A 10647-nucleotide genomic window follows, 5' to 3' on the forward strand; every position below is an offset into this window, starting at 1 on the left:
AGTCTGAGAGCCACTTAAATATACAGACAACGATCCTATTTCTCACTGCTTACTGCCCTCTTAGTTTAAACAGCCTAGTTTTTTCAATCACTTGCTACTTGATAGTTTTCAGATTCTGTACTGGATGCATTCAAAATGACCAATAAAAGTCTCCAGGTTTGGCCTAGTCCTTAAATGCATTATTTACTGACTATCATGACAGACACATTTAACTCACATTGTACAACACTTCCACTGGAACAGCTTAACAGTGTTTAACTTATGTATGACTGCAACTAGCTGCCCTGGCATAATTGTTCTTTACTATGGAAAGATTATGGAGTTCATGACCCAGGGACGGAATTCTCTAGTCATGGGAAACTTTGTTAAGACTATTCAAAATTATAAATCTATTTTAATCACTTAACAATGATAGCATCAAAGGATGTTTATTCCTTAGAATGCAAAATAAGCCATCTCCTGAACTGCAATAAAGAATAAGACCACTTTAATAGAAATGCAAAAATATAAGAAATCTGAAAATTGTGAAATTATATCTCATTAAGCTTTTATGTGTATTTATGTGCAAACATGTCACTGAGAACCAAAGCCTTTTGGGAGCATTTCAAAGCTTGAGTTACTTATTTATTCGTTTCTCTGGGTAATGTTCTCTTTCAGTTCATTCATTGATATTCTCAAAAATAGCATGGGAGCTGATGGGAAATGTGTGTTCCCTTAAGTTATATTTGTTAGAAACATTTTCATTAGAAACTAAGATGTACATTATATTCTTAAAATGTCTAGGTTCTTGAGTATCTGAGCCTATTTAGAGTTCAGCACATCTGTAATCTTTAGCTAAATGTTTTATGCATGAAAAAAGAATGCGGAGAAGTCAGACATTATGGGGCAGATGCTGTGGTCATTACATTATGTCTCATCACTTAATTGACTTCACACTACATGAGAATATTACATAGAGGGTGAATTACTTTGCTTTATCTATTGATAAATCTCCCACTTATGGGCTGCTGATAATTTTGTTCTCCTCTTTGAAACCATGAAGGCATGCCTACCGGGGTCTGTATGTTAGCATTGTAGAACAATGGAGGGAAAGACATTGTAAAAACATGATTTCATTTGTCCATAAATAGCTTTCTCCTGGAGGCATGGGAAACCAGAAACTAAGTGGTCTATTTAGGGTCACAGTTGATAACAAGTAAACTTAATATTGAAACTCTCATTTCTAGACTCTATGCATGATACTCTGCACGTTTCCCTAATATGGTGGAGAGTGAGTCTGAGGTCTCTGTTTTGACCCTACAAGCTTGTAGACATAAACACAGATACTGTCTTTACTGTTTGGCCAGATACTAAAGTTGTTCATTCTCCTTATTTACTCTGCAAATACTGATGGTTATCAATCCATTCTACTAATAAGGAGCCTGTTACTACTCAGGACCACAATTTTGTCACAGATAAAAATATCATCCCAGACTCCCTGGCAGCTAGTGTCCATGTGACCTGACTTTGCTTAATGAAATGAAAACATATGTTCACTGGTAAGGCTTCTCCAAAAACTATTACCCTTCTAATATAGAGGGGTGAAACTGATACCTTTCACCTTTTCTTCTCTGGAATATGGCCTTGATGTCTAACGTTTGAACAACCATCACGTCACCTCCTAGATGACAGCCCCAGCCCAATAATGGCAGAAAAGAAAGATGAAATCTTTGTCTGTGGTGTAAACTTGCACTAATGTATTTAGATTTATTTTTCTTCATTATAAGAATGTCACCAAGAAAGAGATCCAGTAGGCCAATAGACACAGAGGGGGGACTTCCAGAGGTATAGCTAACAGTAGACTCATGACCCAGGGACAGAATTCTCTAGTCATGGGAAACTTTGTTAAGACTATTCAAAATTATAAATCTATTTTAATCATTTAGCAATAATAACATCAAAGATATATAAACAGGGAAATCAAATACATTAGCCACAGTGCCTCCTGCTGACGCAACAATTAAAGCCACACTAAGTGTGGAAACTGAGAAATACACAGACAACAATGGCAGAAACCACAAATGAATAGACAGACACAGATCTAGAGAAAAAAAAATGACAGAGATAGAGTTGAGAAAACTCATTATGAAACTAAATTCAAGAACTCAATGGTCATTTTACCAAAGAATTGCAAAGTACAGAAAGAAAGAAAAAACCTCCAAACAGAACTGCAGGAGCTAAAGGACACATTGAATGCAGTTCAGGTTGAAGTAAGAGGCCTCAGAAGTAGACTAAATCAGGTGAAGGAGAGAATATCAATACTAGAAGACACAACCACTACACTCAGTGAATTTAAAACTCTTGGAGAAGAAAGGTTTAGGGAAAATTAAGCACTTCTCTATGAATAGCAGACTCCATTAGAAAGATGAACATGAGAGATATTGTAATCCCTGAGGGTGAGAGGAGTAGAGACTATAATTAAAGAAATTATAGGGGCAGGAGTAGATAGGATAATGGTTATGAAAAAGAAACTCTCGTGCCTGCAGCTCCAGAAGGAAGGGAAGGGAAGGGAAGGGAAGGGAAGGGAAGGGAAGGGAAGGGAAGGGAAGGGAAGGGAAGGAAGGAAGAAAGAAAGAAGGGAGGGGAAGGGAAGGGAAGGGGAGGAAAGGGAAGGGAAGGGAACGGAGAAAGGGAAAATTTTTCCATAACTAAGCAATGTTCAAAATACAGAAATCCAAGATGAATGCACCCCTAAATTTTCAAACCCAAAACAACACACACCAAGACACATCATTCTAAAACTGCCCAAAACAAGGTAAAAGGAAAAAATATTGCAGGCTTCTAAGGTAAGGAAGACAGTCACATATAGAGGCAGAACCATCAGGCTTTCTTTAGATTTCTCATCACAAACCCTAGAGGCAAGGAGAATTGGAATGGTATAATCAAAATATTAAAAGATAAGAATTGCCAGACATGAATTCTGTATCCTACTAAATTATCCTTCAGATATGAGGGAGAAATGAAGATCTTTTAAAACATTCAGAAACTGAAGGAATTTGCCACTACCAATCCTGCCATGCAAGAATTACTGAGAGGAGTCCCACATGAAAAGAAAAGAAGCAAAGCGATTCCAACTTTTAATAAGATGATCAGTATTAGAATAGGACCAGGAATACAACAACAACAGGAAAAACTAGACACAGAAAAAGGGAGAGCAAAATAGTCACAGTAATACAGTCCAATGTTGGTGAACCAAGGCCAACTTTTAAAAGATTCTTCTAGATATTGTAAGAGAAACACAATATTCATGATAACCACAAAACAAAATATAGCAGAAAGATAAATAGGAAACAAATACAGTAGGAAGGACCACTATAGAAAACCATGCACATAAAGTAGCAAACAGGTAAAGAATCAATAAAACAAACTTGAAGCAAAAACCAGAATGGCTACAAGCAAATCACATTTATCAATAATCACCTAAAACGTGAATGGTTTAAATTTACTAGTCAAAAGATTCAGAGTGACTGAATGGATTCAAAACCCATCTATTCTGTGTCTCCAGGAAACACACATCCAAAAGAAAGACAAACATAAACTCCAGGTGACATGCTAGAACAAAGTAGTCCAAGACAAAAATGCAAACAAAAGGGCAGGAACAGCTATTCTAATACCAGATAATTTATACTTTCGGACAAAGAAGATGAAAAGCAGCAGACATGGACACTACATATTGGTCAGAGGATCAATCCAACAGGACAATATAACTTTCGTCAATATGCTCCCAATATGCATGCACCCAAATATGTAAAAAAAAAAAAAAAGGTACTTATTCACCTTAAGGGAGACATCAACAGCAGCATAATATTAGTTGGAAACCTCAACACATCACTCAAAGCAAGAGACAGATCATTAGGACAAAAAAATCAGCAAGGAAACAGAGGCCTTAAAGCCACAGATGAGATGTGCTTAACAGATATATTCAGAAACTTTCATCTTCAAAAAAGAAAATAAATAATATACATTCTTTTCAAGTGCACATGGAAAATTCTCAAGGATCAACCATATGTTGGGAAATAAAGACAGACTTAACAAATACGTGAATATTGAAATCATAAAAATCATTTTTTCTGACCATGAGCAATGAGGTTAGAAATAAAACACAAAAGAAACAAATAAATACACCCAAATTATGGAGACTGAACAATACACTTCTGAATAATACCTGTGTCACTAAAAAAATCAAAAGAGAACTTAAACATTACCCGAAAAACAATGAAAATGAAGAGACCAACTACCAGATCCTGTGGAATGCAGCAAAAGCTGTCTTAAGAGGTATGTTTCATCAAAGATATCCTTGAGGTGTAGATGGGAAAGTGTTTTACCAATGTTTTCCTCTAAGTATTTGATTGTTTCTGGTCTGACATCTAGGTCTTTGATCCATTTGGAGTTGATTTTTGTTTCTGGTGAGATAAAGTGGTTCAATTTCATTCTTCTGCATGTTTCAACCCAGTTTTCCCAGCACCATTTATTGAAGAGAGCCTCCTTCTTCCATTTAATCCTTTGGGCCCCCTTATCAAAGATTACATGCCCATAGGTGTTGGGATTTACTTCTGGGCTTTCAATTCTGTTCCACTGGTCTGTGTGCCTATTTTTGTTCCAGTACCATGCTGTTTTGATGATGATGGCTTTATAATATAGTTTAAGGTCTGGGAGTGTGATGCCTCCATTTCTGTTTCTTTTCCTTAGGATGGTTTTGGCAATTCTAGGTGTTTTCAGGTTCCAGATAAATGATTGCAGTGTTTGTTCTATTCTCTTAAAGAAGCTTGGTGGAACTTTGATGGGTATTGCATTAAATTTGTATATGGCTCTGGGGAGAATGTTCATTTTGATGATATTTATTCTTCCAATCCATGAGCATGGGATATCTTTCCATTTCTTGGTATCAGTTTCTATCTCCTTGAGTAGCGACTCATAGTTTTCAGCATACAAGTCTTTCACTTCTTTGGTCAACTTTATTCCTAGGTATTTGATTGATTTTGCTGAAACAGTAAATGGGAGTGATTTCTGGATGTCTTCTTCTTCAGATTTAGTGTTTGCATAAAGAAATGCCACTGATTTTTGTACATTGATTTTGTAGCCTGATACCTTGCTATATTGCCTAACAACTTCCAGTAATTTTCTACTGGATTCTTTAGGTCTTTCTATGTATACTATCATATCATCTGCAAATAGTGAGAGCTTGACTTCTTCCCTTCCAATCTGTATCCCTTTGATTTCTTTCTCTTGCCTGATTGCTATGGCAAGAACTTCCAATACTATGTTGAAGAGTAACGGTGACAGTGGGCAGCCCTGTCTAGTCCCTGATCTGAGGGGGAATGCTTTCAGCTTCTCTCCATGAGTCGCTACTCAAGGAAATAGAAACTGATACCAAGAAATGGAAAGATATCCCATGCTCATGGATTGGAAGAATAAATATCATCAAAACGAATATTCTCCCCAGAGCCATATACAAATTTAATGCAATACCCATCAAAGTTCCACCAAGCTTCTTTAAGAGAATAGAACAAACACTACAATCATTTATCTGGAACCTGAAAACACCTAGAATTGCCAAAACCATCTTAAGGAAAAGAAACAGAAATGGAGGCATCACACTCCCAGACCTTAAACTATATTATAAAGCCATCATCATCAAAACAGCATGGTACTGGAACAAAAATAGGCACACAGACCAGTGGAACAGAATTGAAAGCCCAGAAGTAAATCCCAACACCTATGGGCATCTAATCTTTGATAAGGGGGCCCAAAGGATTAAATGGAAGAAGGAGGCTCTCTTCAATAAATGGTGCTGGGAAAACTGGGTTGAAACATGCAGAAGAATGAAATTGAACCACTTTATCTCACTCCTAGCAAAATGTAGACATATAAATCAGTAGTTAATTAATATGAGAGGGGGAAATCAATTGTATGTCTCAAAGGTTCTCAAAAGACAAACTGAATCTTTTTAATAGATAGGCTACGTGTTTGATATGCGGACTCTCTCAAAAGCCTAGACCAAGTAGATTAGAAGCTTCCAATAGCACAGCTATATACAAGATACTGGGTACTGTACAGCAAACCATAACAAAGGGACTTTTCAAAGTTAACCCAATTAACAAATAATGTGATGATAATATTAACTATTGATTGTCTTTTTGAACCCTAAGACAGCAGGAACCTCACATCTTCACTATAGAGCCCCTACTTCCCCCAGTCCTGGCACCCTTGGATAGGGCTCACTTTCCCGTATGCTTCTCCCAATCCATACCAAATAATATTGCATCCGCCGATCACAACCTAACCAAAGCAACGATTGCCATCTCAACATGCTTCACCTCAGTGTGTATCCAGAGACGTCACGTGTGGAATGACAACCCTTCAGCTTCATTACTCGGGTGAGACCTTTCCTTTTATAGTACACTCTAATTTCATCTCAGGTAGTTCACTTTCTAACAAAGTCCCATAACCTAGACATACACCAGTTTCTGTGAGAGAGAGCGGATGTGCACACGTATCCATAAACTACTGCAAAATATATACCTGAAAGCAGGATTACACTAGAGTTTGCAGTGAGTACCTCCCTAACACTTCCTCTCCACTATTCCAATCTTGGGATCCATGATTGCTCAACAAATTGTTTGGCTTTGTATGTTAACTCTCTTTTCAATCACCAGGTTCCAGATGCCACCAGGATGCTGGCTAGGCTTCCCTGGATTGAAGACCCCACCAATGTGTCCTGGAGCTCAGCTTCCCCAGAGACACACCTTACTAGGGAAAGAGAGAGGCAGACTGGGAGTATGGACCGACCAGTCAACGCCCATGTTCAGCGGGGAAGCAATTACAGAAGCCAGACCCTCTACCTTCTGCAACCCTCAACGACCCTGGGTCCATGCTCCCAGAGGGCTAGAGAATGGGAAGGCTATCATGGGAGAGGATGGGTTATGGGGATTGGGTGGTGGGAATTGTGTGGAGTTGTACCCCTCCTACCTTATGCTTCTGTTCACTAATCCTTTCTTAAATTAAAAATTTAAATAAAAAAAAAAAAGAGGTATGTTTGTCCCTAAGACAACAGGAACCTCCCGAGGCTTCCTCTCTAGAGCCTGTATTTCTCCCAATCCTGGAAACTCTGGGGTGGGGCTCGCTTCCCTGCATGCTTCTCTCAAGTCATACCAAATGATATTGCATCCGCTGATTCCAACCTAATCAATGCAATGAGTACCATTGCAGCATGCTTCACCTCAGACTGTGTACAGAGACGTCAGGCATGGATTGCCAACCGTTCACCCTCATCACTCCGGTGAGACCTTTCCTTTCATGGTATTCTCTAATTCCATTCCAGGAGGTTCACTTAATAACAAAGTCCCAAAACCTAGATATAGACTAGGTCCTGTAAGATAGAGCATATGTTCACATGTATCCATAAATTAGGGCAAAGTAATATACCTGAAAGCAAAAATACATAATAGTCTTTAGTGAGTCCGAATCAAGTTAATAATGAAATAGTGTTTACTTAGATACCCTCCTCACCTACTTACTATTACACTTCCCTCACTCACTCCAAAGCTAACCTTATCAAAGCAAGGACTGCAAAAGCTGAATAAGGGAAAGAGACTGGCATAATTTAACGATGAATCTTTAGTCACTATCAGGCCATTCCACCAGCTGGGGCCCTAATCAGGGAATCCTAAGATTCCCAAACAGACTTTATGGGCCTAGAACTCGAATAAATCCCTCTCTCCATTGTTACTGGTCATTTCTGTCAGGAACAACAAAATAGACCCCTTTGTGGGGCCCCTAGGACCTTGCTCTCAACTCGGATCAATAATGGTAGACAATGTTCCATCCTCTGAAGGGGGGATAGACAACATACTCTATGCTACACCTGAGGAAGATGGGTCCTGATATTGGGGAAGCTTGGAATGTTCCTACACATGACCATAGAATGTGAGCTCAGATCTAGAGGGATGCAGAGGTCACACAAGCTCCTAAGTTAATTATGGGCCCCAGATTACATCAAATCGATGGTGTTTACAGTCAACAATATTTATACCCCTTCCCCATATTATGGAGCTACTCTCTTCCCTGATCCAGCTTTCTGGTCCTTTTTCCAGCCATGACATCATCTCCCCAGACAATAACTTGGATCCACTGGCATATCAGATTTCAGGTTCAGGGGCAAAAAGAAAAAGGGAAAAAAAAAACTAGTATAGCCACAAACCCTTTGGAATTTAACTAAAATATTCCTACTAGCTATCTACAAAATGGAGGACCCCCCCCCAACTCTTCATCTGCATTATTCCAGTCCTTAGGTCCATGATTGGACAACAATTTGTTTGGCTTTGTATGTTAACTCTCTTGTCAACCACCAGGTTCCAGATGCTAGCATGATGCCGACCAGACTTCCCTGGACAGACAACCCCACCAATGTGCCTTGGAGCTCTGCTTCCCCAGAGCCCTTCCCCACTAGGGAAAAAGAAAGAAAGGCTGGGACCTGTCAACGCCCATGTTCAGCAAGGAAGCAATTACAGAAGCCAGACCTTCCACCTTCTGCATCCCACAGTGATCTTGGGTCCATACTCCCAGAGGGTTAAAGAACAGGAAAGCTATCAGGGGATGAGATGGGATACAGAGTCCTGGTGGTGGGAATTGTGCGAAGTTGTACCCCTCTTATCCTATAGTTTTGTCAATGTTTCCTTTTTATAAATAAAAATTTTAAAAAAGAGGTACATTTGTATTCACACTGGCCAATATTAACAAACAGTGAAGATTTCAGGTAAGCTAACTAACATCACAACTGAGTCAACTAGAAAAAAGAGCAACAAAGAGACACAAAAGTCCACAGGTGGGGGGGGGGGTGTCCGAGCGGTAGCTCAGCGGGTTAAGCACACATGGCTTGAGGCTTGAGCTAAGTATCCCAGTTTGAGCCCCTGGCTCCCCACCTGCAGGGGAGTCTCTCCACAAGTGGTGAAGCAGGTATGCAGGTGTTTATCTTTCTCTCCTCCTCTCTGTCTTCCTCTCCTCTCTCGATTCTCTCCGTCCTATCCAACAACAACAGCAATAACAACAATAATAAAAACAGAAACGATGAACAACAAGGGCAATAAAAGGGAAAAGACAAAAACAAAAGTCAACAGGAGGAAGGAAATAGTCAAAATAAGTGCAGGAATTAATGAAATAAAATCCAGGGAGACAGTCTAAAAGATTAATGAAACCAACAGCTGTTCTTCAAAAGGATAAATAAAATAGATAAACACTGGCTAGACTCACAAAAAGCAAAAGAGAAAGCTATGATAAAAACCATCATCCATGAGAGATATAATAGTACATCTGAACTTGGTGGGAGACAAAGAATCATGCATGAATACTATGAACATGTCTATGTAATAAGTTGGACAACCTAGAAGAGATGGATGCATTTCTAGAATCATACCACCTGCCAAGCCTAACCCAAGAGGAAGTAGATAGCTTAAACAAGCCAATGACTAGTTTAGAAATTGAATCAGTCATCAAAAATCTTTCCAAGAATAAAAGCCTGGGTCCAGACGGCTTTCCTAATGAATTCTACACAACTTTCAAAGAATAACTAACACCAATTATCCTCAAACTATTCCAGAAAATTGAAGAAGGGCAAATAGTACCAAACACATTCTATAAAGTGAGCATCTCTTTGATCCCCAAACAGGAACTGACTCTACCAGAAAAGAAAACTGTAGACCTATATCCCTGATGAACATTGATGTAAAGATCTTGAACAAGATCTTGGCAAATCGATTCCAACAACTATCATGAGAATAATTCACCAAGAGCAAGTGGGATTCATCCCTGGGAAACAGGGATAGTTCAACAGGGACATTTCAATCAATCAATGTAATTCATCATATCAACAAAAAGAAAGATAAGAATTACATGGTTGTATCAATTTATGCCAAAAAGGCATTTGAAAGATCCAGCACCCATTTATGATAGACTCTCTAGAAACTGGGAATAGAAGGTCCATACCTAATCATAATAAAGACTATTTACAACAAACCCACAGCTAACATCATTCTCAACGGGGAGAAGCAAAAAAAAACGCAGTAGAAAATTGGGCCCAAATAAAGAAAAAAAGAGTGAGCCAAAGAACTAAAAATACATTTTTTTATAAAGAAGAGACACACATGGCCTACAGACACATGAAAAAATGATTATGCTTAGCAAAATAAGTAAAAAGATGAAAGACAACTACCAGATGGTTTCCACTCATGTGGAATCTAGAGATCTGATTCGCATGAACTTACAAAAAAAAAAAAAAAAACAGAAGCAAGTAAACTGTTTCTAAGATTTGTGAGAGATATATGGTGGTTACCTTTGGGCAGTAGGAAGATAGGGATACAAAACTTTGGTGGTGGTGGGTGTAGTGTGAAACTCTACATTGTAATCTTACAGTCTTGTAACATACTATTAATAACAAATTCAAAAATCTACAAAAAAAATCAGACACATAAGGTGCTCAAAGTCATTATCAGAGAAATGCAAATAACTCAACACACCTGTGAGAATGCCATACATTAGAAATAACAGTAACAATAAGCATTGGTGAGTATGTGGGGGGGAAAGGAAAACTTCACTGCTGGTAGGATTTTTAAA

This window comes from Erinaceus europaeus, chromosome X (genome assembly GCF_950295315.1).
Source record: "Erinaceus europaeus chromosome X, mEriEur2.1, whole genome shotgun sequence".
In the NCBI taxonomy this organism is placed as follows: Eukaryota; Metazoa; Chordata; class Mammalia; order Eulipotyphla; family Erinaceidae; genus Erinaceus; species Erinaceus europaeus.